Genomic DNA, 16,186 nt, shown 5'->3' on the forward strand with positions numbered 1-16,186 from the left:
ACACACACACACACACATATCACATCTCCTTTTCAATGTTCAATGCATTTTTAACACTTCAACAATAGAATAACATATATATATATATATATATCAGGGCTCCTACATATAGAGAGAAACAACGCATAAACCCATCTCTTAATAGCATCATTATGATCGAAGCCTTAAAATAGAAACAAACAAAGAAAATAGTCACCACCACTATCTTCCATGACTGTTGCAATGTCTTTGGTGGCATTCGCCTCTAACGTTGCTACCCCTACGCATTCTTTGTTCAATAACCCATGATCCAATAGAAAAATGGAAGTGGAAATGATAATGGCAATGCCAAGAAGAGGCAACCAATCCCAATCTCAACCAGAGGGTGACCATATTGCAGAAGGGATGTAACCCTTCTGGGCATGATGGGTCTCATATCTCTGGCAAATTATACACCTGTGAAGGTAAGCCTGGAGGAGGATTACTCAAAGGAGACGAAGGAAGTGATAAATCAGGTGAAGAGCACCATCGATATGGAAAAATCCAACCCCAACACAAGCACTGTTGTGGCAGCCCTGAGGGAGAGCTCCAACAATTGGGTGGCCAAGTACAGAAGGGAGAAGAAACTAGCAAGGACACCCTCTTTCAAAAATATGTATTATGTGTTCAATGCACTCTCTAGCCACTACATCAGCTTCATACCCACTTCTTAAATTCCTGGCAAGCGCAAAGCCAAGATCCTTGAAGAAGTGGATGTTGCAGAGAAATCCATATAAAGCAATTCTTCTCAATGTACATGTCATGATCTTTATCAAATAATTCAACACACAGTTTGAAATTTTCAACGCAACATGAGTCTTTAATGCACCAAGCCAACCTTGTTTGAAGTTGGTGTATAAATTACAATCTGAAAATGCTACTTGTAAGATTCTTTTGGTTGGTTTTGGTAGGTGTGGGATTTATAGGGTCGGAGCACCAAGACATAAAGATGGCATATAAACTCAACTGCCTTTGCGACACAACTTTCAAAATGTGGATATATAAACATGATTCAAGGCATAGGAGTGTTATCTTAACCAATGTAGAAAAATACTAGGAACGTCTTCCTGAATCACAACTCACACATTGTGGGATTTATTTTCATAATTAACTACTCAATGTTTTGTATTCCTTGCCCAACATATGCTGAGGATACATTCAACCAACACTCAAAAAAACCACGAGACTAGTGTAACTTGCAGATTGATCGGTCTGCAAATTTTAAAATATAGAGAAACACTCTATACGCGAAAAAGAACCTCTCCCTCTTTTGTTTCTATTTTTGAATGGATGGTAATTTTTCAAAGAAAGAGTGCACACCGAAATGAAGGGGTCATTTTTCCAATTTATTTTAAAATGCAACTGTAGGCAGAAAACCTAACTCAAATCTGTTATGAAACCAGCTCACAAAAATATAGAAAAGATAGATCAACGACTTAGAAACCAACCTCTTCAAGGGGGCAACCTCCTATACATTACACAAATGAAAAATTCTTGGATGACACAAATGATAATACCTCCTTTCTATATACAGGAGTCTACGGGTCACAATATAACCAAAGCTGAGCTAGCAACAATAATATAAGGGCATAAAAATAACAATAGTGGGCTTCTATGGGGCACAATAATAACAATATGGGGACAATAGGGGCACAACAATAACAATAAGGGATACAATAACAATAGTAATGGGGGAATCACTAGTATTATAGGGAACTAACATGCCCCTCTCCTTCAAAAAAGTGTTTTCCTCTACGCTTGAGTAGTTCTGGATGCTTTTGTATAAAATTCTGACCCTCTCATGTGGAATCTTCAACGGGTAAGTTCTTTCACTTGATGAGATACTCTAAAATTGATCAATTTCATAGCTTTCGAGTTCTTTTTTCTTTGACTACTTCAGGTTCCAATACGATTTTTCCTTCCTCATCAAGTTCTAGCAATATTGTTTGAACTGGGAGCTTGTCACCTATAACCTTCTTTAAGCATGACACATGGAAAATTGGGTGCACTCAAGAAGTTGCAGGAAGCTCCAATTTGTATGCCATAGTACCTATCATTTTCAACACCTTGTACGTACCATAATACTTTGGTGATAATTTATTGTCCTTATTAGCTTGCTTGAGAGACATTTGTTTATATGGTTGTAGCCGTAGGAATACCCAATCACCTATGTCAAAACTTCTTTCGATGCGATGTTGATGTGCTTGTTGTTTCATTCTATTTTGTGTCAAGGTGAGGTTATCCTTTAAGAGTTGGAGAACTTATTGTTGATGCTTGATGTGATCTTCCACTGCTTGAACCTCAGAATTTTCTCTTAAATATGATGTGATGGATGGTGGATGATATCCATAAAGTTCCATAAATGGGGTCATTTTTGTTGCAGTATGGAAGGAAGTGTTATACCACCATCCAGCCAAAGGCAACCATTTCATCTATTGTGTATGTTTATCAGAAACAAAGAAATGGAGATATCCTTCCAAACATTTGTTTAATATCTATGTTTTCGCATCAAATTGAGGATGATAAGATGAGATATGAGTTAACTAAGTACCAAGACAAGAAAATAATTCTATCTAAAAAATTCCAGTGAAAATGGGATCTTTGTCGCTTACAATAATATTTGGGTTTCCATGTAGCTTTTGAATTGTTTCCATAAATGCAGTAGAAACTATACTTGCTTTAAATGGATGAGATAATTCACAAAAGTGTGCATCCTTGGTAAGTATGTCAACTACGACCATGATAACACTTTCCTTTGGACATGGGTAAACCTGTGATAAAATCCATTGAAATCTCCTCCCATTGTTGTCTTGGAAGGGATAAAGGTTGTAATAGACCTAGGGTCTTAAATTTTTCAACATGATTTTTTTGGAAAACCAAACATTCCACCAAAAGCTTTTGAATATCTGATTTAAGGCCATCCCCAAAAAAATTCTTCTTAACCCTCTGGTAAGTTTTTAGAAATCGAGAATGCCCTCCTAAGGGAGAGTTGTGCAATTCCCTAAGAATCTTTTGTTTGAGTTGGTAATTCTTACATAGGTATAACTGATCTTTGTACCATAACAAATCATTTTTCCAGCTAAATGTATCAAATGTACTAGGATATTATTGTAAGTTTTAAATGAGTGCCCACACTTCTTTGTCATTCTTCCATTCATCCCTTGCTTTGTTTATCCAATCTGGTTGGATAATAGAAATGGCACAAAGAAATGCTTCCACATCCTCATCCTTTCTTGAGAGTGCATATGCCACAACATTTTTGTTCCCTTTTTTGTAGATGATTTCAAAGTCATAACCCAACATCCTTGTGACCCATTTTTTCTGCTCTTTTGAAGATAATCTTTGTTCTAAAAAGTATTTAAGACTATCATGACCTTTTTTTACCTTGAAGTGTCCTCCCATTAGGTAGGGCCGCCATTTCTTAAGTGTATGTAGTATTTCCAACATTTCATTCTCATAATAGCTTTGTGTAAATACTTTCCTTTGATTAGACAACTTTCGAAAGCAATGGGTCCTCCTTCTTGAATTAAAACAACACCAATTCCATTTATCGAGGCATCACATTCCACAATAAAGCTTTTTGTGAACTCCGGTGTAGCTAAGAGCGGTGCTTGGCACATTGCCTCTTTGAGATGTTCAAAGGCCTTCGTTGCTTTTGGAGTCCACGAAAATGCATATTTCTTCAATAATGTTGTTAGAGGTGCTGCTATTCTCCAATAGTTCTTAACAAACTTGAAATAATACCATATCAACCCGAGAAATCCCCATAAATTCTTTATGGATGTGGTGATTTTCCATTCCTTAATGGTTTTAATTTTGCTAGGGTCTAACTTAACACCTTCATGAGAAACAATATGACCTAGATATTCCACCTCTTCTACTCCAAAGAAACATTTGGAGCTTTTTGGATATAAATGTTTCTCCTCCAATAGTTTTAGCACCCTATCAACATGTTGAACATGATCCTTCAAAGACTTGCTATAGATTATTATATCATCAAAAATACTAAATTTTTTTTCTAAAGAAGGTTTTGAAAATGGAATTCATCAAACCTTGAAAAGTAGAAGGTGCATTGATAAGGCTAAAAGTTATGACCAAAAATTCATAATGACCCTCATGAGTTCTAAATGTCGTTTTTGGAATGTCTTCAGTCTTCATTCTGATTTGATGATATCTTGAACAAAGATCCAACTTGGTGAAGTAAATCGATCCATGCAATTCATCTAATAATTCATCAATGACAGGAATGTGAAATTTATCTTTAATAGTGAGCTTGTTGAGCTCCCGATAATTTGGACACATGCTCCATGATCCATCCTTCTTGTGAAACAATATTACTAGAGAAGAGAAAGAACTTTGACTAGGTTGAATTATACAAGCCTCTAGCATTTCTGCAACCATACATTCATTTTCACTCTTTTGGGCATAGGGATATCTGTAAGGCATAATGTTTGGAGGAACACTTCCTAGAATGAAATTAATAGCATGATCATGATCAAGAATAGGTGGGAGGACTTTTGGAGTCTCAAATACCTTTGAATGATTGTCCAAATGAATAGCATGATCATGATCACGAATATGTGGGAGGTCTTTGGGAGTTTCAAATACCATGGAATGATTGTCCAAGGCTTTTTGGACATCTGGAGAAATACATGATTTTGATGTGGGAACCTCTAGTGAACATAATTATGCAATTATGCCTCATTGTTCTTTCTTTAGAAGCTTTGCCATTCCATTAGAGTTGATTATCCTTCCTGGTTTCCCTATGGTACCCCTTAATTCAACTTCCTTTCCTTCTAATGAAAATTTCATGAAAATTTCTTGAAAATTAAAAGCTATTGTACCCAAGGATTGTAGCCATTGGACTCCTAGTACAACGTCAGCACCACCCATGGAATTGGGCTATTCAATACTTATTCTCCCATGGATAACTTGATATTATGGCACTTTCCTGAGCATGTTATGGTTCCTCCACTTCCAACCATCACTTGACACTATGGTGCTGGATATAGGAAGAAATTCAATTCCTTAGCTATCTTACAACGAATAAAATTATGGGTACTAACCGAATTGATCAACGCTATCACCTTTTCCTTCTTGATATGCACTTCTATCTTGATAGTCTGAGGAGTGGTAATTCCATCCAATGCATTACAAGATATGGTCGGATTCATTTCTTCTTTCTCTAGGGTTTGTTCCTCATGTATATCCTCTTGTTTTGAAATTTTTTGTTCCTTTTCTTCCTCCTCTTCACAATCTATGTAAAATAATTTCTTCTCAGTACACTTATGACCTCTAGTGTATTTACTATCACAACTATAAAAAAGCCCTTTTTCTCCTTTTTCTTCCAATTGTTGTGGTGTTAACCTTATAGGTTGTGGATGGCTTGGGGTAGAAACACTTCCATACTTATTATTGTGAGTGGTAGGATTCCTTGTTGCCATAATTGTTCTTTTCATTTTTCTTGCCAATCTAAATGCCTTCTCCAATGAATCAGGTTCCCAAAGGAAAACCTCATGTTGGATATTATCCTTTAAAGTCCCTATGAACACATCAATCCTATGCTCCTTTGGAATATCTTTCACCCTTATATTCAATTTTTGGAAGTCCTCAATGTGCTCCATAATTGAACCCTTTTGTTTGAGATTTATCAGTTGGCTAAAAAAAGTGTTGCTTTTTGTATCCTCAGAATGTGCTATCATTTCATCCATAAAAAAAGCCCAAGTGACAATTTGTTTACAAGAGAAAAGCCATCGATACCATACAAACTGATTTGGTACCAAATGTAATGTTGTAATGCGTACCTTTTGTGTGTTTTTGACATTATGGAGATTGAAAAATTGCTCCATCTGTAGTATCCACGTTGCAGGATCCTTGCCATAAAACTTCCTCATATCGATCTTTGGAACATGGTGGTTCTTCAATCCAACATTAATGTCTATGAAATTATTATTAACATTTATTTTGTTCTCATCATGAGTTTCCTTTACTACTCTTTCGCCATTAGTAAGAATTTCTTGTAGAATTTTTTTCAAATCTTCCATCTTATCTTCCACACCATCCATTTTAGCTTCCATGCCATCCATCATAGCTTCCACACCATCCATCTTAGCTTCCACGTCATTCATCTTAGCTTCTATGCTTCTCTTTAAACCATCCATCTTAGTTTCCACACCATACATTTTAGCTTCTACGTCTTTCTTTAAACCATCCATCTTAGTTTCGGTCACTTTTTTGCGAGTGAAATTTGTTGCACTTGTTCTCGCAATTTTGATATATCATGTTGCATTTCTTTCTCTTCTTCATGATTCATGCTAGATATTTTAGGTTTCTTACTAGGTGTTTCCATTTTCTTTCTTCAGGGCATCAATTACTGATAATAATGCTTCACTATGCCCTTTGAATTCCTTCAAACTAATTTTTCAAACCTAACATATGCAAAAGTTTAAAAAAAAACTACACACCTTTTTTCACTTTATAGGAGGTCTTTACATAATGATTGTAACTTTGTAATTTCAGATCTCCAAGGTCTGAAATTGTGACTTGCAGTATCCCTCTATGCCTTCTTTCTAATGGCACTAGTATGATCAAAATTGGATTCTCGAAGCAAGAATTATGTAAAATTGTACGAAGGGCCACGTGTTACTGTTTCGACCTTTGGACCTAAAAACTATATACAGAAAAGTACAGTTCGTCCTTCTTTTGTAGCTTCTGATGAAATTTCAATCTAATGCTTATAGAGAAAGTTATGGAAATTTTCCCAAGGTCACCTGTTTAGAATGTAATTCGTGAGTCTACAAAAACTCTAACTTCCTCAGATTATATCTCTGAAAATATAGAGAGAAAAGATTTGAAATGCAAACCCAAGGTTCACCAAGATTTTGGCTCAAATGGGTTTTAATTTCAATGTCTGAATCTTCGTAGAAAACAAATTATAGTGAAACTTTGACAATGGCATATTTGAGATGAAATTCTAGAGCTTGCCAAAACCCTATCTTCCTCAGATCATAGCTTTGAAAATATAGCAATAAAAAATCTGAAATTTGGACCCAAGGTTCATACCGATTTCTTCTTAAATGAGTTTTTTTAGCTTCTGAAACTTCATAGTGGAAGAGATAGCGAAAATTCCACGATGACCTATTTGGAGCAGCGAAATCCTAGAATCCAAAGCTCTGATACCAAATGTTATGAAACCAGCTCACAAAAAGATAGAAAATATAGATCAACGACTTAGAAACTAGCCTCTTTGAGGGGGAAGCCTCCTTTACATTACAAAAATGAACAATTCTTAGATGATACAAATGACAAAACCTCCTTTCTATATATAGGAGTCTAAGGGGTCAAAATATAACCAAAGCTGACCTAATAATAATAATATAAGGGCACAAAAATAACAATAGTGGGCTTCTATGGAGCACAATAATAAAAATAAGAGGACAAGAGGGGCGCAACAATACAATAAGGGATATGATGACAATAGTAACCGGGGAATCACTAGTATTATAGGGACCTAAGAAAAGCTAGATGCCAGAGGGTTCAAAAAAAGAGATTAGAGTAGCAGAGGGGCAAAATATTTAGTTGGAATTTTGCTTTGAAGTGCAGGACTGATGGTAGGGCTGAAATGCACAGAAAGACCACAAAATTCGTGGTTCAGATTTGAGCAGGGCCAGAATTTGTTGGGTCTAATACCATGTTAAACACAACCATGGCGAAGATCGGATGTGAAAGATAAAACAATGAAATTGCATTTTCTATTAACATTGATATCGATTTAGAATACATTGGAGCAAGCGTTGGATTCCATATTCCAAAGTCACTTTCACTTCCTTTGACTGCTTACATTCCACGCCAACCCTTAGAGGATTAGGTGTCCAACATATATCAAGGGATTAATAAACCCAAAGAATTTGTATTATAAACCCAAGAGATTTAAATAAAACCCTAGGATTAATATTATAAACCTTATGAATGATATTATACACTAAGAATATGAACGCTTATATTAATAGACCCAAGGGTTTGATATCATAAAATCAAGAGACTAATAAATTGAGGCGATTATAAATGCACAGGAATAATATTGAAGACAAGGAATTAATATTATAAACGCAACAGTTATAAACCCTAAGCTAAATATTATAAACCCTGAAATAAACATTAAACAATAAGATTAATATTATAAACCTTAGGATCAACATTATAAACCTATTCCATTAATAAACCCAAGGGATTAATATTAAAAACCCAAGGTAATAACATTAAACCTTAGGATTAATATTAAATCCTAGGAACATAAACCTAAGATTAATAACCCCAAGGGATTGATAATATAATCTCAATGGATTATAAGCTAAAGGGATTAATATTGAACTCTAAGTTTAATATTATAAACCATAGGCTTAATATTAAACCTTAGGAACATAAACCCTACGATTAATATTAGAAAACCTGGGAACAATATTATAAACCGAAGGTACTATTAAACCCATTTGATTAATATTAAAATCCCGAGGGATTATAAACTAAAGGGAATAACATTAGACCCTATGATTACTATTGAACCCTAGGAATATAAACCCTATGAACCTTAAGGTTAACATTATAAACCGAAGAGATTAATATTATAAACCAAGTGGAATAATTTTAAACCCAAGGGATTAATATTATAAACGTAAGGGATTAGTGCACCCAAAGGATTAATATTAAAAAAACAAACGGATTCATAAACCCAAGGGATTGATATTATAAATGCAAGGCATTAATAGAAATAAGGGATTAATACTAAAAACCTAAAAAACCCAAGGGATTGATATTATAAAACCAAGGCATTAATAAAAACAAGTAATTAATACTAAAAGCCTAAAAAAACCAAATAGTATAAACCCAAGGTATATAAACCCTAAGATACACATTATAAACCCTAAAACAAACATGGTTGGTCATGGTTTACCATGGTTGACCATGATTTATCATGGTTGACCATGTTTTAATATTAAAAACCCAAGGGATTATAAACCAATCATGGTCAACGATGATTTAATATTAAAATACCAAGGGATTCTAAACCCAACATATTATAAACCATAATATTAGTATCATAAACTATAATATAAACCCAAGATATTAATGATAAAATCCAAACACTAAGATTAGTATTATAAACTCTAATAATAAAACCAAGATATTAATGATAAAAACCAAACTGATTAATTTTATAAACCTTAGGAATAATAGACCCAACGGGTTAATATTATAAACCCAAGGGATTATAAATATTATAAATCCAAGGGATAAATATTATAAACTCTTAGGATTAATAAACACGATGAATTAATATTAATATTAATATTATAAACCCTAAAATTATAAAACCCAATATTTTAAGCGAAACATTTCAAACCCTTATATTAAATGTGATATTATAAAACCAATATTAAAAATCTCAATATTATAAACTCAAAGGATTAATATTATAAACCCTATCATTATAGACCTTAAGATTATAAACACATAGAAATAATTGTATAAATGTAATAATGTGACATTGGTATTAATCACACAAATATAAATATAAATATAATTGTAAATATTTATAGTTAGTAATTAATATTAATATTAATATTTGAAATTAATAATTATAATACTAATAATACTAATAATTAATAATGATTAATAATTACAAAAAATATTAATTAATAGTTAATAATTATAAATTATAAATATTAATAAATATTATTTTTTAATAATTAATAGTTATTATAATTATTGTTATACTATAAACCAAATGGATTGATACTCTAGACTCAAGTGATTAATGAACACAACTCATTATTAATATTTTAATTCCAAGACATTAAACACTCTATGGATTAATGAACTGAGCTAATTATCAATATTATAAACTGATTGGATTAATAAAACCAACACATTAATACTATAAACCCAAAGGATTGGTAAACCCAGTAGACTAGTATTATAAACCTCGAGGATTAATATTATAAGTGATAGTATTACAAATTATAAATCCAAGGTATTAATATTAAACGAAAAATAAATTCAAGAGATTAATATTAATATTAAACCAAAGATATTAATATTCTAAACAAAGGGATTAATAAACCCCAAAAAGTTCTATTATTAACCCAATGGATTATAAACCCTAGATATTTAAAGTAAACCCATTAATATTAAAAACCTTATGGCTAATATTATAAACTAAGAATATGAACCCTTTTATTAATAAACCCAAGGGATTTATATCATAAAAGAAAGAGACTAATAAACTGAGGGGATTATAAACCCATAGGAATAATATTAAATACAAGGAATCAATATTTTTTTTTCTAAGTAATACTATTCTATTGATACGAAACAAAATATAAGTACATTGAGGTTTTAGCCTCAGCAGTGCTGAACAGTGTCTGTCAAAAAATATCACAGTCTAAGCACGACTGCCCCATTGAGGGGGGAACCAGTCCGTGAAACCAGATAAAACCAACACAGGGGGTCACAAGTTTTGACAAAAAAACAAGACATAGCAAAATCAACCAAAATGAAAGTTTTCACAAAACATAATATAGCAGAACTCATCCAATCAACATAAGAGAACTCCATCTAGAAAAAGGGCGACACCTGGTAGCCTGGTTGTCAATCAGGATGGACCCCCTGAAGGTCATCTAGGGTAGGCTTTTCCTCGATAAAAAACACATACTTGTACCACTCCTCCTGCTTTGTTGACGTGCTGCGCTGAATTCCAAAAGTTGGTTGAGTGCCAGTAGAGATACCCTCTGTTGCATGCTTGGCGGACGTGTCTCTTGCTTTTCCACTAGTTGCCTTTGTGTCTCCAGCACTGCCTTCGGTGGTCGGCTGGCTACCAACCAGCTCCTCTCCATGCATGGTGGCATAGTCCTCAACCAGCTGTTGTTTCCCTAGGTCTCGGGCACTCCTATTCCATTGAGCATCCCTTTCCTGCTCACCACTATTCCCTGGCGAGCTTCCTGCGGGTCAATTTCCTCAGAGAAGATGATGGTGATAGTGGCGGTGGTAACAGGCCTGTGAAGAGTGTTATTGAAGCGAAGCTGAGTCATGTGAAGAGCGGGGTGAGGGGGAAGGGGAAAATTGGTCATATGAACATTTGCGTCCATCCTGCGGACAACCTGGAGTTGAGCCCACCCTCTGCCACTGCAGGTGTTTGGATACCTGCAAGAGAAGGTGTTATAGGTATGTGATATGACAAGAGAAGAGCAGGGGGGGTAGATTCAGGGCTAGGTGTAGTAGGAGGATGAATGCTACTGCCACGATTGCCCCCTCTTCTACTTCGCATGCGGTGGCAGATGCGCACCATAACGAAATTCGTCGTAGAGCTATCACTTGGGGAATCAGAGGAATGACTGTTCAGAGGGAGAGAAAAGGAATTCTAGGCTGGAATCAAATTACAGTGCATGGCTTGGGAGAAATGATACCCATTTCCCACATCCACGCAGCTAAGCAACCAACAACGGCTTCCAATGACAGTGCAAGAGCAAGGCTCCACTGCCTGAGGAGGGCAAGTGCTATTGATCATAGGAGGAAAGACTCCATTATGGTTTGTGGAGGCCATTGCCTTGAACTTGTTACAAAATTATCGACTGGAGCACCCTATTAATGGTTCCTGCAAGTCACCATGAATTCGCTTCATTCTAGCTTGGGAGGGGACACGGGCGGCCATGTGGCCAGTCCTCGCACTGTCCTTCCATCTAATCACCATTAATTCCATTGTGATCACCCACATTCGGGTGTGCGTCTTCACTCTATACCAATTCATTGTAATCCTTTATCTGGGGTGCAGTGGCTATAGTGTTGAACGCGCCAGCATGTAGAGTCTGGCCACTATCAACTCCGATGTTAGCTAAGAGATCAGCCACTTTGTTACCATCTCTGCGGACGTGTTTGAAGGTGAAAAATTTGTAGGTGGAGAGCCATTGTTTGATGAGCTCTAGTCTTTCCACCAATCTCCAGCTGCTGACCACTTTGTATGACGGTGTTCCCTACAGAATCTGATTAACCATGTTAATGAGAATCTGAGAATCGCCTTCAATTAAAAGTGGGAAGAAACTGTGAAGTTGAGCTAGAATAAGCCCCTACCATAGCCCTTATAATTCGGCCGAGTTATTCGTATCCCAACCAATTGAGCCTACAAAGGTTAGAAGAGGTTTGCCTTTATAATTCTAGAATACTCCACCATATCTTGATTTTCCCGGATTGCCTTCGGATGCTCCATCGAAATTGAGTTGTATCATATTATGGTGTGGAGGGAGCCATTTGTTCGGTATCTTGTTGTGTGAAGAGATTTTACTGTGAGTTGCCTATACTTGGTTCAACCGAAGATTCCAGTTTGCCCACATATTTTGTTCCTAAGGAATGGAAGGAAAGTCTTCTTAATACCAGGTTTGCAGCATTAAAGTTTCTTGAAGATTTTGGCAAACATTGTTCCATATGACTTCTAAAGTAGTGGATTGGTCTTTGAAGGTGTGACAGTTCCTTTCCTTCCATATTGTCCACATGAGAAGACCTGGGATGAGTTTCCATAAAGAGTTTAACAGTTTACTCTTATATGGATTGGTTGCCCAATTGTGTATGGTGTTGGTGATATTCTCTTTGATTCTTCCTTCTTTTTGGCATCTAAATATTGGCTTTTCCCAGAGTCTGTTTGCCAATAGGTAGGAGTTCATGAGATGTAGAGTAGTTTCTTCCTATTGTTTACAGTTGGGGAAAATGGAGGGCTCATGAAAGCTTATTTTCCATAGATTATCCCAAGTGAGGATTTTATTTTTCCATAGCAACCAGAGGAAAGTGGAGACTTTTGGCCAAATGTTAGGGGCCCAAACTTTGTTCCAAAGAGGATCCTAGACTATCTGATTCGTTATGACTAGATTGTATGCCTCTTGTGTGGTGAAGGTTCCTCGTGCCTCGTAACCCCATTTTATTATATCCTTCTTATCTGAAAAACAAATTTTCCTATTAACAAGCTCTGCCTCCAAATTTTTCTGAATGGACTCTGTGCCTTGCTTAATGATGTGGTCCAAGTTTATCCATTGATTATAACCTTGTGTAAGAGTGGGCATCCAGTGCCGGCTAACCTTGTCCATCTGTTGCTCTTCCCAATTTGGTATTTAGTGGGGTTTGATCAGGTCCCTTAGCTTGGGTCTTTGCTACCAAGAGTCATCGCAAAATATTTCTTTATTACCACCCCTCACTTCCTAGAAGCTATGCTGTTGGATAATATCTTTGTGTTATTTAGCCATGTTTCATATTAAGGATCCTGAGCCTACTTCTGTGAGTCAGATTAGATTATCTACTAGTCAGTTGTTTGCATATTTTTCTGTCCAGAGGATACCCCAGGGAGTATGCGACACCGAGATCCATTTCCACCAAAGACATGCCCCCATGACAACATTACTGTGTTGAGGATCACGAAGCCCAGTGCCTCTTGAGATTTTTGGAAGGAAGACTATGGCCCATTTTACTAGTGCCCATTTCCTATTTTGTCCTGAATTTCCCCACATAAAGGTTCTCTGAAGATGTTTGATTTGCTTAAAAACCCATTTTGGCATTGCCAAAACCGAAAAAATATAAAGAGGCATGGATTGCAAGACAACTTTGATTAAGACTAGATGGCTAGCCATATTGAGGGCTCTATAAGTCCAAGAGGAGAGGTGAGCTTCCAATTTTTCCAAGAGCAAATGCCAGGAAGAGTGCTTTAAAGCTGAATGAGTCATAGGTGCCCCCAGATATTTAGAGGGGGGAGTAGCTATCAGGAATCCAAGGATATAGGCTATGGAAGATTGAGTGATAGTAGGAGTGTGGAACAAAAAGATTTGGGATTTAGCCTTATTAATGCTGGCACCAAACGCATCTAAGAACTCAGTCAAAAGGGATTTTAATTTGTGGGATTCTTGAACAGAGGGATGGCCAAACAGTATGTTATCATCCACAAATTGTTGGTGGGTAAAAGTAGGGGTGTTGGGAAATGAGAGGCCTCTTAGTTGTTGGGAATGAAGATCTTCTTTTATACTTCCAAGCCCTTCTCCCATTAGAATGAACAGAAAAGGGGAGAGTGGATCACCTTGTCAAATTCCTCTAGAGGGATGGAAGCGGGTGGAAGGGATTCCATTGACCAGAATGGAGAAGAAGGTGGAAGTTATAAGACTCATAACCCATCTAACCCAGGGGGGCAAGAACAGAAAGACAATCAACATTTTTTGAATGTAATTCTAGCTTAAATTATCAAAAGCTTTAGAGAGATCAATTTTTAGAAGCATACCTACTTTTTTTAACTACTTCAGGGAGTGAATAATTTCGTGGGTGAGAAATGCCATCCGTGATTTGTCGACCTTCCACGTATCCTGATTGCTCTGGTGAGATAAGTAGAGGTAGCAGCGGCTTCAGTCAAGAGGCAATAAATTTGGAAATGATTTTGTAAATGACATTACAAAGTGCAATAGGCCAAAATTTGTCAGGAGTCTGAGATTGCACTTCCTTGGGGATGAGGGTAATAAAGGTCATGTTTAGAGAGGGAAGCATCCATTTATTAGTCCTAGATTTCTCAACAACCTGCCAGACCTCCTCTTTAATTAGATCCCATAAGTTGTGGAAGAAATTAGATGTAAAACCATCAGGGCCAGGCGCCTTTCATTCTTTGAGTTGTTGCATTGCGTTCTGCACTTCCTGTAAAGATATCGGCCAAAGTAGGAGCTGATTGTGTTCTTCTGTTATGATTTTTGGGATATTTCTGATGATCTTCTCTATGGCTGGCTGTCTATCAACTTGTGGTTCTTGGTGCACCTACTTTAAATAAGTAAGAATCTCTTGTTCTACATCCTCGTGTTTTTAAAATCATTCCCGATGCCAATTCTGGATGTGAGTGATGTTGTTGTGCATTCTTCTCTGGATAGTCGTGCGATGATTTTTTTTTTTTTTTCTTTCTCCCTCCTTAAGCCATTTAACTCTTGATTTTTGTTTCCAAAGTATTTCTTCTTGCTTTGATCTTTCTGCTATTTGTGTCTGAAGGAGTTTTTCCTGCCCTCAGAGTGCTTTGGATATTCCTTCAGTAATGATCATCTATTGTAATCTTTTCATTTCTTGATTTAGAGCATTCTGTGCTTGGAAGATATTGCCAAAGGTAAGTTGATTCCATTGGTTGATATGTTTTTTTAGATTTTTGCGATTTTGTTAGAATTGATACATTTTTGAGCCACCCAGGGAATTGAAACTTTTCCAAACCACATTTATCATATTGTTGAAGTCTGGATGCGTCAACTAGAAATGCTTCAAAGTAGAAAGGTCGTCGTATGGTTCTTCCCAGTCTTTGCCATTGGAGCAGTATTGGCCAGTGATCTGATCCTGTGAGAGGTAAGGTCGTGGTCGAGAAGTGTCCTCCAAGATGGATGGCATTGTCGGAAAGCAAAAACCTATCCAATTGAGAGGCTATTTGATGTGTGCTTGCTCATTTGTTATTCCAAGTATAGTTTCCATTATTGAATGGCATATCTATGAACCAGTTGTTTTGGATGAAATTTTTTAAATGAATGCTTTCATTATCCAGTTTGTTCCTACCTCCCCTTTTTCTTCTAGCTTAGTAATCATATTGAAGTCTCCTCCTATGATCCAGAGTGGATGTGTTCGATTGGAGTTGATCAAAGATAAAGTATTGAAAACGTCTGTCTTATGCATCGCCTCCTGGGGGAAGTAGATATTGGTTAAGTGACCATGCACATTTGTCCCTATAATATGAAAGGTAGCTTGTATCAAGTGCTTACTCTCACGAGTATTAGTAAGCGTGATGGCTCTTTCGTCCCATATTATTGCTAGACCTCCTGAAGCCCCTATAGCATCCAGTGCTACTGCCTGACTGCCTGGCCATGCTTTTGCAAGGGTTTGACCCAGTGTTGTAGAGTTACATTTAGTTTCTTGCATGAAGAAGACTTGGCGTTTCTCCTGCTGAATCATGTTTTTTATCATTCTATATTTCCCTGGGCTATTTAGCCCTCTAATATTCCACGAAGTGACCTTCATGATTCATGACTAGGTAGGGGATTGTAATACTTTGTAAGCTTGGAATATCTTCCGGATTCCACTAGAATTTCCCCAATGCGGATGGTTCTTTGAAGATCTATTTTCCTTCCTGTTT

General features: G+C 36.3%; 1 pseudogene; it reads left to right on the plus strand.

The window, feature by feature from the left end:
• Window positions 1-210: 210 nt before the first annotated feature.
• Window positions 211-755, plus strand: LOC149240606 (photosystem II repair protein PSB27-H1, chloroplastic pseudogene; annotated as a pseudogene).
• The last annotated feature ends 15,431 nt before the right edge of the window (window positions 756-16,186 follow it).

Source organism: Pinus tabuliformis, chromosome 8 (assembly GCF_031772625.1).
Source record: "Pinus tabuliformis cultivar Carrire ecotype Pingquan chromosome 8, CPIR1, whole genome shotgun sequence".
Classification (NCBI taxonomy): Eukaryota; Viridiplantae; Streptophyta; class Pinopsida; order Pinales; family Pinaceae; genus Pinus; species Pinus tabuliformis.